The sequence below is a fragment of the Lepidothrix coronata genome, unplaced genomic scaffold, assembly GCF_001604755.1.
Source record: "Lepidothrix coronata isolate B3197 unplaced genomic scaffold, Lepidothrix_coronata-1.0 Scaffold215, whole genome shotgun sequence".
Classification (NCBI taxonomy): domain Eukaryota; kingdom Metazoa; phylum Chordata; class Aves; order Passeriformes; family Pipridae; genus Lepidothrix; species Lepidothrix coronata.
Window position 1 is genome coordinate 894,714 of NW_016690395.1, and position 18,537 is coordinate 913,250.

An 18,537-nucleotide genomic window follows, 5' to 3' on the forward strand; every position below is an offset into this window, starting at 1 on the left:
TTCTGGATGACAGAAAGCTAAACAATGAAATAAAACTTCAGAAACATATCTACTCCTGCAGTTTTCAAAGAACTTCCAGTTCTCCAAAAACAAACAGTTCCCAGCTGCCCAGCATTTATACTCATGCATCCTGTACCTCTAAATATGTAGAGAGAAAGGGACCAACAACCTAAATCCTTTTCATTCAGAAGATCCATCAAACCAGATTTTAAGGTAAAAGTCTGCTTTCATCCACTGTATTTAATTTTGTTTTGTGAAGGGAGGGAAATGTGAAGAAGAAAATAAACACAAATTATAAACATGAAATGTACTTCAATTTTACTACTGAAAAGTCAACTCTTTGTTTCAATTAAGCTAAATCCTAGTCTTTCTAACAAGCATCTGAGCTGAAGACAACTCCCTCATGTTTCAGCCTTCTGTGGCTGAAACAAGTCAAACTGCCAACTCTTCTTCTTAACCATCAATTGCTTCACCTCCTTTCCCATTACAATTTAAAAAAAGTTTCACCTACCCAACCTCATTTTCCTCTGTAAAATGCAACTTTCCTCTTCTAACTCTTGCCAAGACCTCAATATGAGGGCTGATCGAATAAATGGAAGCTGGTCAGAATATCAATTTTTCAGAAAAAATATCTTCAATGTGTTTTTCTAAAAGTCCAAAATAAGATGTCAATAGAAACAGACTACTTTTCAATGAGTTACTGGAATTGTTGCAAAAGGCATACACTTCATTTGAAACAACTGATTTAACTGAAAATCTATTTTTTTACTAAACCATCCCAAAAGCCAGTTGTCTAAAAAACTCTGCAGAGGATGATGCCCTTAAGGTCTAACTCGGTTTTCTCCTCAAGTCTATAAAATCAGAGCTTTCAGAACTTTTGAGCTTTATACTCAAATAAAGCGGTTTGGGGAACATTTCAATATGGAAGCCCTCGAAGGGCTAAGAATGCAGAAAATGTGTTTCACAACAGTCTTCAATGGTACACAGTATGAAGAAAGGACTCAGAGACTGGAAAAGCTGAGGCATGTTCAAAGAAGTTGTGAGCCTGAGGGCAGGTTTTGCAAAGCCTAAATAATGACTTGAATAGCACTGGCGAGCCACGGAATAGGACCAAGAGCATCAAAGGCCTCTTAGGGAGAAATGGGATAGGACAGTGGCTTCACAATGGTTTTGTGAATATGCACTATTCAGGATCTATAATACCATAACTAATCAAAAAGGGTTTAATAGACATTATTCTTTGGGATGGGTGGGAGGGTGTTTCAAGTTACCAACAACATTTTGTCCTTTGGGAATATTTTGCATATTTGTAAGCAGAATGTTGAGTAACAGCCTAGGAAAATGCCCTCCAGACTCACTCCTGGGTCTCTGGAGCAATCCAGCTAGAAACATATACAGCCTAGTCCAGAGAAAAGTCAAGATCAGCAACTCCCTCTCAAATGGATGGGATTTTTGAGCGTGCAACATCCCACAGTGGGCTGAGCCCTTTAAGTTGCAGTAATTACAGACAGCTCTCTGACTTGGGCAGGGAAAGAAATTTGGGGTTGGCAACCTGAATAGCATACTGCCCAAACGCCCATTCAGCTACTGTCTGAAGACAGAAATCCTTACACTAATTGTTTGTTCATTTTTGAGGGCAAAATTCCCAGGGACACCAGTGGGATTCTGCCTATGTTAACAAGGGCTTCAGGCTCTGAGTTATTACTGATCATGACTGAGAAAGGCATTAAAAAATAACAAGGATACTCTCCAGCAAGATCAAATATCATATATATAGCTTTAAATTTTGAGAGTTTTATCTTTTTTAGGGTCTATAACAAAGAAGAAGACATATCAGATTGAGGTGACCTCAAAAAGAGCTGACACTCATATTCAAGTACAACACTACAAGTAATAAATATTTCCAATTGACAAAGTCAATTCCTACCAAAAAACCCAATCAAACAAAAAACCTCACAACCCAGAAATACAATGGGTAAAATATCACCACATCGCAACAGTTGAACAGGAATGAAAAGCAAGCACTAAGAGCTAAAATAACTACTGAGGGACAGGAAGCTTAAAGCAGAAGGCTTAACATGAACTCGAGAAAGGAGGGATGCAATGCTGCAAATGTAAATGTTAGTATTTTACCAAAATAGATTAAGTTAGACTAAAACATAAGCAGCAGTTAGTTACATAAGCCAATTTGCTCTCTCGTAACAGGGCACATGCCTAAAAGAGATGCAGTAGATGTCACAGTTGAAGCAGAGCAAGTTTTTTAACAGTCTCCCTTGACATTTTCATAAGCCACCAGAGGAGACAGACTAGAGAAAACACTGTGTTCAAGGAGTTCTTATTAATGGCTCACTAACTGGAAATATGCACACATATGGATATTTAGATATCTATATATCTAGATAGATATAGAAATATACATATACATATATATATATGTATATATAGGTGTAACCAAGGAGCTTGTCCTCAGTTGGGTGTTTCCAGTATTTTAAATAGCAACCTGAATTATAACTATATTCAGGGAATTAAATAAACACTCTGAGTGGAAAAGGGCTACAAGGGCAATGAAGACAACAACTAGTTTTCATAACAATACTGGCAATGTTGAGAAATAATCCATGTTTAAAAGAAAAACAACCAACAGCCACAGGGTTGTGACTAAAGAGTGCAAAATGCATATTAATATGCTTTTACTTTTCCATTTAGCGGAAATAGAAAGCACATGAAAGAGCATACAGCTGATAAAGTCTACCCACAGTTAGACCACACAAAGCAAGGAGCCTAAAAAGAATTGCCAGAAAAATATATCATCTTCTTAATTAGCGAGAACTTGTAACAACCCATGGGGCTTCAGGCAATACCAGAGAAACACAAATGAGAAAGCATAAATGACAGCTAAAATTAAAAAAATAGAGAGGCATGAAATAAATATCTGTTCTCTTTCTTGCCTCCTTGTTTTCAAGCTTGTTATTATGTCTTGCAAGTTCAGGAAGAAACTGTACTATCCAGTTCGTTTTATTTCACCCAGGGTTGTTGCAAGGTCACATGAAAGAGGATGGTGTTGGTGAAGGGTTGGGAACAGCTGATGTAACATTGTGTAGGGATGCCACTAGCAAAACAGAGAAGAAGCTCAGTATGAAAGTGTGGCACAGCAAATTCCACCACTCCTACCTCCTGTAGGGAAGAGCATTTCCATCAGTCCGGCCTCTTTCCTCAGTTGTCCTCCCTTGGGCTCCAAACACCCTGTCAGTACGCATATTCCACATTCCTCTGGCCTATAAAAGAGATATTAATACATTCCTAGCATGGCATTCAGGAGAAAAGTATGCCCAAGAGATGAAATTATACTCCCAACTCTCTCAAAGTGAGCTACGGTTCATCGCTATCAGGAGATACAGACAACACATTGGAAGAAACATATTCACAGGAAATAAAGACGAGGTGTGGCTCATGAAACTACAATTGAGCAGTTTGTTTGAATGACTGTTTTTAATTTACACCTGCTGAAAGCACCAATAAGCTTTGGAGATATGCATTAGTGCTGAACCCCATGGATGCCAATGGGATTGCAAGCGAGCACGAGGCTTGCCCAGGCTGCAAGTTCAGAGATAAAAGCAGGCCTAAGTGTCTGGCTGGATCAAGCACCCATGGACCTTGAACTTATACTAATTGACAGAAGAATGTCCTCTTGCATTAAATCAAAATGGATTTTGTATCACTTTGTGGATAACTTGGTTTTCAAGCATTGGACAAAGGCCAAGCTGTTGGAATGAGAGTGAAGTAGTTTAAGGATATGTCATCACAGTTTTCAGTAAAGCCATAAATCTGCTGAATTGCTGTGTGACTCTTATAACACCAAACTGAAGTGAACTGCATAACAGCAAAATAAAACATTTAATATAGAGTTACTTTTACAGTGTGTTGCCTCACTTTGCCGTTTGCACAATAAATATATTTTGCTGTTTCATGAAGTTGTACAAGAAGGTTTGAGGTCACACAGAAATGGATAAAAAACGGTTTAAGGGAAAAGAGTCATCATCATGAGCTATGAAATAAGGTTCTGATAAGGGCCCTTCAAAATCTGTTGGAGTTCTGCTATTGAACAAAACACAAACAGGATTTGGACTCAAATTAGGGGATTTTCTACAGCACCTGTGGATGTTTTTAATTCCTGCAATACATGTTAGATCCCCAAGAGTGCATCTGGCAGTGGTCAGAAGGATTCTTCCATTCCTGTCTCTCTAGTTTCTTTGGTAATAACTGCTGGATCTCACTGCCTTTTCATTCTTATTTCCAGATAATACAGTATGACAGAGATTCCTACATTAGACACCCCAGGCATCTTTCCCTTTTCATCTAAAAGAGATTTCTTCTAGATTGCAATAACAGCCTCTTCTTAATAGAATGTGACCTATTTCTTAGAAAACACAGGAAAAAGAAAATTACTTGAAAAGCATAGTAATAAAAAATTATAAGAATTAATAAAACTGATGTAAATACATGTTTCAATATTCTATTCATTACTGATTGGAAAAGCCTGTTGTTCTAAAAACAACAGCAGTTGTTCTAAAAACAACAGCATTTTTTACAAGCACTTGAGTAAAGGCACTAGATATTTTTACAAGCAGACTTTTGACTTTGTGGATTCCTAAGAGGTTTCCCAATGCTAAAAAAAAAAAAAATAAGGGCAAACAAAACAATAATATCTACTGAGCATTTGTTTACTCTTTAAAGAAAAGTAATAGAATTCAAACCAAATAAATACAATTTTCATCTTATCTATCAAAACATACTCCAGATATATTCCATGTCTAAATATACCCTAGCATGTACACCATGATACATTGTATGAAGGCACATCTGCTTCTTGCAATAAGAATTTTGGTTAAATATTAAGAAGACAATGAAGACAGGGTAAAAAAGGTACAGACAGCCAATGAACAAAATAGACACATATGATATGACACTAGTTCACTCATTTCCTTAACACATCCCAGCCCATCTAAGAAAAGCCTTCTGAGGCTTCACAATCAAAACTCTGTGTGATTTCTCACTCAGAAAACCCCAGCACAACAAAATGAGCCTTGCAATGTGACCCTCAGGACAACAAAGAAAGTTCTTGGCAGAACACTAGAAGATCCAATTTCCATTGCTATGGCCCTCTAACAGCGCATGTCCCTTTTTGATTAAACCAACTATGAGATCATCTCCAGCACAGAGCTAACAACTGCTATATTGTCATGCCAGGAGTATGTTGTTATTTGCACTAAGGCAGGAAGACTTTCTACTTAACACTTAATTTATTTTTATTTAAACATTACATAGCTGAAACATAAAACAACAAGAATCTGATGCTGATGGGTGTGATGATCTCTGCACTTCTGCACTCCACATCCAAAATGACTTTTAGTCTTTTCAGATCATACCTAACAAACACAGTTGCTATACTGAAGAAACGAGGTGATTTCTGAAGCAACATATTCCCAAAGTATTCAAAACTAGTGGCTGATAAAATTTGCACTTAGTTTAAACAATCCATTTTTCGTGCTTTTAGTTATCTTGATTTAAATTTCCCTTGGGACAGATATTTTTTAATAGAAGTGTCTTATCTTTAAAAAGGGGTTTATATAGCATATTTTTATTGAAATTCTCTTACTTTCTACTAAGAGTTTGATATAGGAGGTAGTGTAACAATCATTAGAGAAATTACTGACTAAAACTAGTTTTACAGATGTAGAGAAGAACGTGCTTCACAATCAAAAATATGGCTAGGTGAGTAGAGAAAAGCTAAACAAAACCTTGAAGTCTTAAACCGAATAGAAGACATAATGTGAATGTACCTGGACTGAACTTATTCTCCTCTAGTCTTCCAGTGATGTGTACAGATCAGCAAATCAGAGGTGGTATGATATAAGAAATATAGCTATCCTGTATCCTACTGTTTATTTCCAAGAAATTGTGCTACTGGTTCAGAAAGTCAGGCAGCAATAATCCAATAAGATAATTTTACATTTAAAGCCCTATAATTTTATAACTTAGTAGCTGATACTTGATAAAAATTTGGCAAAAGGGCTAAAGAATCTGTTTCATGCTAATGTTTTTTTCATCTGTGAGAGGTATTGTAATAAATATTTCCAGCAGATATTATCAGAGTTGCTACACACTAACACTACCAAATTTGTGCAGATGGAAATGGATTTAGCAAACAATATGCACTAACAGATATCTGCACCCTTATTATGGATAAGGGGACAAGAAATGCATTTGTCTCCTTCCATAATGTTTTTTCTTAGACTTTCTGTAATCATTAGCTATTTCTTTCCTGTGCAAGAAATGCAGCTTTGACTAAAAATGAACTGCAAGTGAGAATCTGAAAGAGTATCCAAATCATCGAACCTCTATGACCTCAGCTTCCACGAGATTTAAATTTGGAATCTTAAAGCCATGACACCCTTCACTTTGAAGAAGAACACACCAACGTTAAGATTCTGTTCAGACATACAGTCTCTTACAGCTCTAAAAATTCAGTTCATGACCCAGTTATGGGAGAGAAATGAAAGATGTTGCAGTTTGCCCAACTCCACAGAGCAGGAATGCAGAGTATTGATACAGGTTCCTGGTTGTGATCAGGCACCATATCATGAGCAGTTAATGTCAGGTAACTATACCCTAAAGAAAGGTTTGATTCCCTAAGAATGACTGACAGGGCTTTGGTGACTTGAATTATATCCTGCCTCATCAGCATTTAATACCATTTCCAAATGATCAAGCAAAGGAGATTCGAAGTTGTCAGAGGAATTGAAAGGGGACTGGTGATGATGTCAGTGTTGCTAACTGCAGTATCTATATTGGTTTTATTTGATCTCTTTCCCATAAGTAATCTGGACTGGCATAGAATAGCTTTGTGGTATTTCAACTTGTGATACTTCAAAGCTCTGTGCAGTAGCAACCAAAGAGCATAAAAAAACGTAAACTTGGATCAGCAGCTTCAGCTCAGGATGACAAAGCTAGTCAGTAGCAACATGCATCAACAGGGACTGAACCTAATAACTGCCTTCACAGTTGCACAAAAAGCCGCTTTCCAGTGTCCAGTGTGCCTGCAGAACATATCCTTTAGAAGTTTCCACCAGGAGGAATATTGTTTCTAATTCTTTTTCTAATGGTGCTTTTCTCTGCAGGTTACCTAGTCTCTGTGAAAAGACACTAAGTATTCTACTTAACACCCTCCTGTGGACTGACCACTGCATTAATCATATACGAATGTTAATTACCATTGCTAAAGTAAAATAACCCCAAAATATGCAAGCCTTCAATCAAAGCCTCACAAATTAGCAAAAGAAATAAGAAAACAAAAAAGGTCAGTCACAAATATCCCTCTTCCAAGTGCAAATTGTAACTAATTTAGAAGTGTATGTTTGAAAGAAGTGTATCATCTTGGTTACTAAGAGCTCAAAGACCAGTGCAAATAAATGGCTCCTGAGGGGGTGATATTCAGGGACAGTCAGTAATTCCCAGTTTTAATCTGTCATAATCAATGACAAAAAAATGTATCAGAATAGTCAGCTCTCCCTTTTACTCATTACTTTTCATTAAGTGGATTAAGCAGCTTAAAAAAAATATTGTCTTTGTTCATATTAGAAAACTCAAAGCATATCTAAGGATGTTCTCTGTATAAGATTTTATATCTAGTTACAATTGATTTGATAACATATTTGGGAAGCATCTTTGGGTTTTGAAATTATGTCTATTTTGCTTTCAGAAAGACTGTAAGACAAATACTCAATATGCCCTTAAGCCAGACCTATAAATCACTGAATAGGAATTTTGAGCTGGTTTTGAATGCTTGGCCCTGTGGATGTTTGTTCTGAAGGACAATGGGTGTGAGGAGATTGTCTGTGTAAAATTCCTGCTTGATAATGCTCCCACGTGGCTGCAGCTTCTGCTCGAAGCTGTGGTTGCCATCCTATACCATTCCTACATGATCAGCTTTGAAGAATTGAAACATGAAACAACACATAATATTTTATACCACCTTAGGTACTTATAGGAAAGGAACTGAATAAAACTGACTCTTTGACAAATGGCCAGTCTGTTTTCATAACCACTGCGTTATATATTAATTTTTTAATTTATGTCACTTCAGTAATAATATTAGCCAAAAAGACACTGGTTTTTGTTTGGGGATTTTTTTGTTGGTTTTTTGTTTGGTTGGTTGTTTTTTGTTGTTTTGTTGTTATTGTTTATTTGTTGGTTTGGGGGTTTTTTTATAGCCCCAAGGCTTGTTTGCAATGAAGCTGTACAGTTTTGCATCTAGCTTTGCACGGAATATGCCTCCCAAAAAGTAGGGAATGGATGAAGGTTTAAAACAAGGGATGTAAATCTTTGGGGAAGACGAGTGCCCACAAGTTACTATAATTCAAAGGAAAAACCTATTTCTTCTCAATAGAAACAGATTTTTGCTACATCCCAATGAAAAATAGATAATAATGTATTTTTCTAAAACAAATAGTAAGTTAACCACCTCCAGGTTAAGTTCTGGAGTTTATTCTTTCTTGATTAGAAGTACCAGTCATCATAAATTACATTTTTTTGATAAAAAGATTGCAAGAACAAGGATTTTGCTGAAACAAGACTAAAAATTTTTGAACAGCATATGCAAATAATTTTTTAATCATAAAGGAAATGTGAAAGTCTAAACTTCACCTAACTCCATATCATATGTTGAAATACTATGTATGTGTTCCCAAACTGACTTGAGGGAGCAAAGCCATGCAAAGCCAGACACATACACTCGTTGTGGAGTGTACAGACATAACACCTTTCAAGTGAACAGCCTAAAAGTAATTAACACTTGCTACACTTCTACATTTGTTCCCCATAAATACTTATTTGAACACTAAATTTACAATTTTACATCATTCAAAGAAAGCAAACACCTCAATCTAATGATGAATTGGCCTCTAATTTCTCCAATAGTTTCTGCTTTCATAGAATCAAGAATAACCTCTGTTGGAAGGGACCCACAAGAGTCATTGAATCCAAATCTTAGCCCTGCACAGAACCATCCCCTAGAGTCACACCATGTGCCGAAGAGCATTTTCCCAATGCTTCTTGAAAGCTGTCAGGTTTGGTGCTGTGACCACTTCTCTGGAGAGCCTGTTCCAGTGCCCAACTACCCTCTGGGTGAAGAACCTTTTTCTAATCTCTAACCCGAACCTCTTCTGACAAAATTTCCCTCAGGTCCTATCACTGGTCACCAGAGAGAAGATGTTACCTTGCTTTGGTCTGCCTCCAGACCTGCTCCATGAATAAGCATGCCAGACACCTTCCCTGATTCTCCCCAAACCTTTTTCCTGCACCTGGGAAACAGCCAGGATCCTGACATTACCGATGGCTCTCATCGACTTCATTTGACAAGAATGTAGCTCTTCAATTTTTCCACTCCGAAGAGGGATGCTGCCTGCTTTTAACACATAAAAAGAGCACTATTCTTATTCCGTGTATTATCAGATCTCATCTTGATCACCCGAGCAGGTCCAAATCCTCAGCCAAAACAAGAGGAAGCAACTCTTTAAGGCCGGGAGGGTCTTTCACCGCCCCGCGTGCGCCGGTGCTCGTTCACAGCAAGCGCTGCCATCTGGTGGCATCTGGGAGAATGGCAGCCCCGACTTCAGCGGCACGTCAGGGAACACTGATACGATTGCTCCTTTAAAGACCGTAGCAGTGGCCTGAATTGATACCCAGTGGAATATATAATCGAATCCCTCATTATAAGCATAAGCTAGAAGTATCAATACCCTTCCAAGACACTCGTGATAATGTATTTATATTCCTGGCAGGAAACTTGAGTCAGTTCAGCAAGTTTCTACTGCAAATCTGATATGGATGGTTGGCCTGAACTCCAGGGGACAAACTCTAAAGATAGAACAGGTGGACAGGGTTTCTGCATGCGGAAAACTGGATGCCAGAACTTGGATAATTCTGTAATTTCTCCTAGATTAGTCACAGACAAAGCCAAGTCATTTGACTGACTTCATATTGTCAGTATGAAATTATTTTGTTGACACAGATTTAGGCTGTAAATGAGTGCTCAAAGATTAGTGCGTGCCTTTCCAATGAATTCCTTGCTAGCGCTTAAAACTCTTTGTTTCTGTTTCAGCTTTCTGTCAGCATAGCACCCAGCCTTGCAAGACGTGATGTGGTCTCAAATGCTGTTAGCGAATCCGGGGGTCAAAAGAACTCAGGCCTTGCACAATAGGCCTTGCTCTCCTCGTTAAATAGAAGTACAAAATTTGTGAGCGCAGCTGTTGTCATTACCATGTATTTTCGTTGCTTGTTTCCATATCTTCTACTGCATCTCTGCTACAACATCAGGGAGCTTTTTTCGTGCAGAGTCTGGACGGACAGCACATATTTGAAATAGCACGAGGAACTTGGAATACAGTGTGTTTACCAGTCTGGAGTTTTATGTCCTTATCTGAACCAAACTGCTCACGCTTCTGAGCGTCAACACACTGTTGCTCATCAGGAAGTTATCTGTCCAGACAAGGCACATTGCTCCCAATTTAGAAGAGTGAGCAAACGCATTTGAAACATAACAAAATTGGAACAGGCTAACAAGGCAAGTAAAAGAATTATTCAAGGTCTCGCAATACAGTTGATAGCTTTCTTCACAAGGAAGGTTAGAGAGGAGTAGGTTGATGTTCTTGCATGCCTATTTGAGAAGAAAAGGATAAAGGCCATTGGAACCAAGCAGATAAAATAAAAGATCCAGTGGCTGAATCTGTAAAAATTCAGATTAAAATCAGAAGTGTATCTTTTCTGAGCGAAGCTTAACCATTCAAGTAGTCAATACACACCATCATGGACTGTCCACCACTGGAAACCTTCAATTCGAGAGTAGAAATCCTTAAAAAATCCTTATTCTATGATTCCAGACAACTCCTGAAGTACTGTAGAAAACATATATTGATCATGTACAGCCTGAATTGTGCAAAGAGCCTGACTAGATGATTTTAAATTTTTTGTCCTTCAAAATTTAAGAATACTTAGCATTAAACTGAGTATGTGAATAATTTCACCTCTGTTTACTAATTTTGGTGAGTTCGACTGGACAAGTGAATGGCTTAAATTTGAGCATAGAGTGATGTATAATACCGACACAAGACCACAATTAGCATCTGTAGGAGGTTACAAATGTCTCTCTGAGTAAAGTTGATCATACAGCAACTAAAAATCCTATAGCAATCTCAATAAGAATAAGGAACATTACCCATTTCTCAACGAGGCTCTTTTTCCTCTTAGGAAAACCTCTTCAGAGAGTTGAATCTGCCTAACAGCTGAGAGTCAAACACTGTATAGTATCTGTTATAATGAGACATTTAAAATACTTAAAAAATAAAAGAAACTTGGAAAATTAAATTATGTTTCCATTCATCTGACTTCATTCCAAGTCTGTAATGCCTATTACACATCAGCTGGGTTATATTTTATAATCATTTTAACTGGTTAGCAGTGTTCTGGAGGTCAACATAATTTTTGACCTGATGAAGTAGAAAGGGGAAATTTATAAACAATATTGACTAGCTCATACCTAAGACATCACATCAAAACTATGCCATGCTTTCTCAAATTCTTTCTTGATTTCTTCAAGTCTTTAGAAGAGTATATCATTTTATGCTACGTAAGTCTCTGATTAAGAGCCTTAGAGTCCTTTATAGGTTTTCTGTCTTCTCCACAAATTTCACCCATAAGTAGGAACTAATCTGTCCCAGGCTGGAGTCCAAGTACCATGTTTTATACCCCACATCTTGCAGATGAGTCCCACAGTTGCCGTGACAAGTTTCTGTTTATGATACCAAAATCTGAATTGCCTGTCCTTTTAGGGCATCTGCTACTGCAAAAAAACTAAACTGCAAAACTAAAAAGTCCGAGAACACACTTAGAGGTCACTTCATCAAGAAAACTCAGTTTTCAAACTGTTATTTTAAATACTTTTCCTATGCAGCTTACAGCACCTTTCAGGAGGCACAGAAACAGCAGGAAGGCAAGACAATAAATACAGTGGATGAGTACATGTAGTTCTATACACAAAAGCCCCACACCAAAAATCTCAGGAAAGCTGAGAAGGAAGGGCTTCCAGTCTTCCTTGTAAGAGAAGTATGAAGGAAAGGTTCCAGTCACTTTGCAGAAAGATCCTGACCAGTAGTGCAGTATCTGAAGTGGATTTCACATTGAAAGCAAGAACTCAAATCCTTTGCCTTATCTATATATGTATATGTGTATATATAGAGGCATGTGGATGTGTATAACACACACATCACACTTGTGCTTTGTTTGCATTCACGTGGTGTTCTGCACGGATTTTCTGCTCTCCTTGCCTGAAAGCTGATCAGACATCTGGGAACTTCTACGTTGACCTCAGCAAACTTTGCACAGGTTTCTCAAAAAGCACTATGGGACAATCTGAATTCCAAAATTATGTTGCTTTGAGTGGTTTCCAAGAAGGCAAACAAGAAACTTTTTTTTCCCCTGATCACAGAGAATTCAGAACCTTTTGGGAAAGCCTTTGAACTTCCATTAAATGTGATCTGTTTAATGTTTGGATCTGTCGAAGGAGAGGCAGTCAGATAAACTGGGCCAATGCTGAAATGAACTTTCTTCCAACACCTCTACAAGTGTAATCACATCTCCCTGAGTACCTCTGTAGATGATTGAATTAGACATTCAAAGAGGTGATAGACAAACAGAAATCAAGCAAATAAAGATAATCTACCCTTTCTCTAGGCATCCAAAGGGATTCAAACCTACAACAGAGGAGCTTTACATGTTCCACTACCTACCTAAAATATTAAATTCTCTATGGTTGATATGTCTTTGGAGCTGAAAACTGTTGGCAAAACATTTCTTGTTTTTGTCTCGGTCTAGGAAAATGAGATATTGTTTCTGTATTAAAGTACTCTGAAATGAGTCACCTACAGCAGAATAACCTGCCATATCCATTTGGTAACAATAGAACAGACATCAATTTTCAATCTTATCAGAAGTCACCAGTCCGTAAGTATTAGTGGCGCCTACTGAATTTTATCCAGGGACCTAACAGAAAACATCTGTTCTTTTACTTCACAGCAAATCAATAGATTAAATCAATGTTCTCTTTTCTCCTTTATTCCATTCATTAAAGGCATAGGTTTTCTTTCATTTTTCTACTATTTCTTTTAATAACTCACTTCTCCTTGCAAGTCAAATCCTAGTATATTATAGAGATTTCTATGTCTCTTTCTGGGCTTACTTGGGGAGACATATATCTATGCACTTGCAAAAGACAAGCAGAAGTAATTATTTTTGAAAGACATTTACAAAGAGCTTGATAAAATTATACCTAGTATTTGGACCAAAGCCCAGTAATGCTTAAAAAAAAAACAAAAAAAACCCCAAATACTGCTTATTGCCTTTTCTGCCTTTTTTCAGATCTATAATTTATGCTACAAAATGTGATGCAGTTACTGAAAAATCCACCTCTGGTTTCATAAATTTCACTGATGTGCCAAAACAGCACAACTTTCAAGTAAGTTGTGCTTTGTGGAGCCACCCACACCATAACACTTACTTAGATAATTCATTACTAGATTCAGAATTGAACTATGTTTGTGCACATCAACCCATCAGTTTGCATCATCCCACCCATACTGTATATTAGGTTTGCACCAAGACATACTAAACAATACAGCCCAATATCCAGCCTAATGTGCTTACAGATGAAAAGCACTCTTCACTTAAATAGTAGACAAAACTAGGGACTTCTGGACTAAGAAGGAGAGAGATTAAGGTAGAAGTGATCCAAAAAACAGAGGCAGAATTTACTAATTCTGTAAACAGCAGAATTGGTATTAAAAATGATCACCAAGGTAGCAGAAGTGAGACGTTTTTCCTACTTGCACTGATATGTCTAAATATAGCAGAAATATTAATTTTTTTCCCCTAAATAAACAGCTCCAGATAGGGATCTTTAATACTAAAACTGAGGAAAAAAACCTCAAGTATACAGTTTTCCCCTTTTCTCTTTCCTGTGGAGATCTCATATTGTTTCTGCAGTCTAACATGAAGTCAAAATATGATCAAGTGTAAGTGAGCATTCCTACTTCGGGTCTGACAGGTAGATGNGAGCTTGAGCTGAAATGATGTTATACTTGTGATATGCATTGCAAAGGTGTTATGAGAAGTGTATGAGAGTTTTATTTTTTTGTGTATGAGAAGCTGATAAACAGAACTGGTCTATAATAAAGTAATATATACAAGTATATGAAATGCTTTAAATCATCCAGCAGGGATAAATCACCGCCTGATCTAGAAAACAAGAGTTCCACTAGAACATTTCATAGTATGCTGTGTGTGTACTACAGTCTGGCAGCAGCTCCTAGAGAAAACCAGTAACGTGGGAACAGGGTAATATTGCATCCAGTGCCTTACAATGACTGCACTCAAGCCTTTTGCCCCACGTTACAACTGAATTAAGTCGCAATAAATCAAAGCTCCTTTTTGGGTCTGTAACTTTGAAAGACACCATACAGCAACCTTAGAATCAAATAATTTCAGATTTTTCTGTCCATTTAGTGCAGCACCATGAGAACCTTGTCACGGGGACTATTAGCTGTCAGTGAGCTGCAGCTTGAAGTAACTTCTTCCTGAAGCTTGAGGTGAGGATTAAGAGAATTTTCATTTGGAAAAAGAGAGTTATTACTGGAAATCAATTTAATATGGTGTCAAGGCAAAAAGAGATGTGAATAAAGAAACACCTCTTAGAACAAAAGAAGAAGCAGAAAGAGGGAAAAAAAATTAGAGAAGTGGCAATTCACAGCCAAGCAGAAGTTGGTCTGGAATGGTGCAATGGCTGAGCATCCCAGATGTTGGATATCTTGTCAGTCAGGAACAGAACTGATTTAGCTGTCATCTGATGAATGACAGAATAGCACAGTCAGTCAAAAAGTGGAATGTTGTCACTTTATATCTCAATTCCTATGAACAAAGCAGATTTTTTTTTGAGATTTCTCTTTGTTAACTATTACAATAACGGTGCCTCACTTTCTACTGAATAAAAACCATAAGAATGACTGAAGCAAAACTCCATAAAATAATTAGACCTACCCAAATGCTGACATCAAATGTGTAAAAGTCATTGATAGTTCTCTGTCTCATGGGAAATAGAGATTGATGAAACACAGCTGTGTTCACAGCCATTGATAGCATACATCATCATCTCCACAGCATTCACTTTAAATTACTTAGCAGCTATAGTGCCAGTATAGATTATGGGATAACCCAGTCCTTTCTTTTAATGTCAGGCATCTGGAATTTCAGGGTCAGAGGAACCCTTTTTCCTTCCCTATTTTTTTTTTTTTTTAGATAGATAAAGTAGTAATACCAAAGGCATGAGAATACCAACTCTTCTCCAAGCAATATGTATTCACATTGCACTCAAAAATAACTTTTAAAGTAATACTAAATTTTAATATATATATATTAATATCTAACTGCAGGAGCACAGGAAAAGAGAGAGGAGCTTAGACTAACAAGAAGTTCAAAAAACATCCTGTAAAAGTATTGGCAATGCGGCATCCTTCTATATGAACCACAGCTGTGTGACTTGCCTATTTTCATTACATTATTAGAGGTGGGAGCCTCATACCTCAGAAAACCAGCTGAAGTAACAGAAGGTCCAAATGATCCCTTTTAACCAGAACTAGATGGTACTTAAATGCAAGACCATTCTGGACCATATTAAGTTGATCCTGGAATCACAACTGAGATACTTAAACACAGGAACTTTAAGCACCAAGAGATTTGACTGAAATCCAGCTGATGTGATTAAAACTGGGCAAGTACTTTGCTTGCCAGTTCAAGGATTCTAAGGTAGCCTCTGCATCTAAAGTAACTTTTATTATGAAAGTAGACTGCACAACTAATATGCACTGTGATTCTACCGTGTTTAAAAAAAAAAAAAAAGAGCAGCAACTGAATGTGCAGGAGGCTAGACTAACAAAAAGAAAACCCTGTATTTGCAGGTTATTTTTCTCAAAAATTGAAATTACCATGATTCCTAATAGAGTAATAACATTAGGAAGCAGCAAAATAGTAAAGAGAAGGTCTTCCAAAACTGGAAAGGGGTTGTTTAGTCTAAACCACAATGTAAAGTGTGAATAATAAAAACAGGAAACTTTGGATATTCAGTGGACTAATCCCTATAAAATAGCAATAGCCCCAGGAAGCCATAAGAGTAAAGCCACTTGACCATGTTATTAATTTTATGGAAATATATTCCAGAAAACCTACAACTGAGACATGTACACATTTCCATGCCATAGAGATCCTTTATATTCTACAAAATTTTAGTTTCCCACCATTTTATTTTACTAAACTTTGAGGTGATTGTTACATTACATTTTCCTGATGTAAGTTGTTGAGGTTTTTTGCTTGCTATCAGCTCCATTTACAATCACATTTTTGTAAACTATCTAGGAAAGGTCACAGACTCCCTGATTTAACTACTAGATGGTTTGGTAATAGAGAACGCAAATGATTTCTCCTAAAGTGAGTGAAAATTTTGATGATCATTAAAGCAGCTCATCACCCAAAGCAGATCCTGGTTTGTGGTTTAGTCAATGTATGTGTGTAAAGGGAGTTCACATTTATAAGTTTCATCACAGTATTTTAAACTACAACTCAGCTGTCCTAAGCCAACCAGTTTTAAAACATTTCATATGAAATATGTAAATAGTCTGATGTCCCATTCAGCATCACAAGTTTAATGCTCTTGGACACCTGAACAATAAGAAATAAATAAAAAACCACCAAATATACTGCATTTCTTGAAACTTTTCACAGAAATTGGCCTTACTGGCTACAGGTTGTGTTATGTTTATTTCCAGAAAACAAAGTAAAAATGTGCATACCACAGCTGCGATTTTAACCTGAGATCTGACAGGATACCACTCTAATTTTCATTCTGAACTGAGAGCCCTTTTGTGCTCCTGTACATCAGTTAGGAAGCTGCAATAATTAATCCAACACAAGGGGATAATATTCCACCTCAAAGCATACCCTAGCCAAAGATGGCCAGATGGCACCTAACTTGCATAACTCATCACCTACTGTAGTAAGTCTGCTTGTAACAAGACAGAAACAGATAGTAAATTAGAAGTAAGAGGAGCAAGAGTCCAGCATTGTCTTCTGGGATATCTCAGAGATAAATTAATACAGCTACTGACTATATGTCATTTATTCCTCTTAGTCAACATTGTATAGCAAACTACTATAAAAGGGTAGGACTACTGAGAGAGAAAAAATAAGTGATTCTTTTGGGCCAGATTAGATATTCTCCAAGTAGGAAGACATTGCCTACCTGGAAAGTACTCAATGCTTTTCTTTTCCAGTCTTAAATACCTGAACACAGTCATGTGTTGCAACTAATAAATTCAAAGCAATGCCTAATCTGCCTCAGTTTACATCTCAGTCGTCCCAGTACATTCATGAACTCGAATGATCTAGTGGGGGCAGAACACATTCCATCACTCTTTGAGAACAAAATAGACTCATTGACCTATTGTATCTGTTGGTACACACACAAAAATACAGCTGTGTACAGCTTTCCTCAGAGAGAGGGGAAGCAGCCTGGACCATTTTCCAGGCTGGGTGGTAAGTTTTCACACTCCCCAGTTTTGCCAGGCTACAACATGTTACAATGACATTTCTGTTTTCTGTCAAGGCCAGATGTCTGATGTCTTTGGTTTTTTTCCCTATATTTTTTGTGTTTGGGGAAACAAAACTCTCTTTCCTGGGAACTTTTTCTGCAAATATTTCCCTATCTGAAATATTTGTCGTGTCTGAAAAGGCACTTTGCAAGTCCCTAAATCCCTGTTCTAATCAGGGGTTCCAAAACTTGATTTATGCAAGCAGTAACTGAGCCTTATTGCACTGTGATAAAGCCATTCAGTAGTCATACAACTCTGTAGCAGCCTAGTATATGGTTGGTTTTAAGTGTGATTGCTTGTTCTGTTGGTCAGATGCAATTGCAGTGCCTGGGGAACAGTGATGTGAAGCAGTAGACTGTATTTTTATTTTTAATTCATTTTTGATCCTCTGGTGAGCTCCACCAGAATGTGTACTCACTGTTTTAGCTAGGCTGGGCTGGTATCCAGCATTAGAGATATTGAATAGGAAGAGCAAATTCTGTCCTGTATCCATTTTTCTTCTGCTTCCATGTGCTGTTGGTAACAACAGCATAAAAAATAAAACATAACTGACCGAGGGTTTATGCCTCAGAGTAATTTATCTATGCCTTGTGTTTTCAGTGCTGTTGTTCCAAGGACTGAAGTCACCACAACCAATTCAACCTGTTTGACCACACTGGCAGAAAACTCCTTTAAAGATCTTTGCAAAAGGTGCTAGAAAAACGGCAAAGACTACTTGCCTTTCCTTTCTTGTAGCATCAATCTCAGTGTCTTTCATGCTCCCCAGGATCAAGCACTTCTCTAAGAAGTT

At 37.4% G+C, this 18,537-nt stretch overlaps 2 long non-coding RNA genes across 2 annotated transcripts in view; one reads left to right on the forward strand and one right to left on the reverse strand.

Moving 5' to 3' along the window:
• The window catches only part of LOC108506463, a 57,134-nt gene that overhangs the window by 25,503 nt on the left and 13,094 nt on the right, over positions 1-18,537 (reverse strand). Inside the window, exons 2-3 of the long non-coding RNA XR_001877771.1 lie at positions 3,172-3,275; positions 512-580 (exon numbers count right to left, since the gene is read on the reverse strand). This is a non-coding gene — a long non-coding RNA (uncharacterized LOC108506463). The remainder of the gene's footprint in view (positions 1-511; positions 581-3,171; positions 3,276-18,537) is intronic.
• LOC108506462 lies at positions 6,471-10,122 on the forward strand. Its single transcript, XR_001877770.1, has 3 exons — positions 6,471-6,658; positions 7,179-7,357; positions 9,241-10,122. It is a non-coding gene; the product is annotated as an uncharacterized LOC108506462 (long non-coding RNA).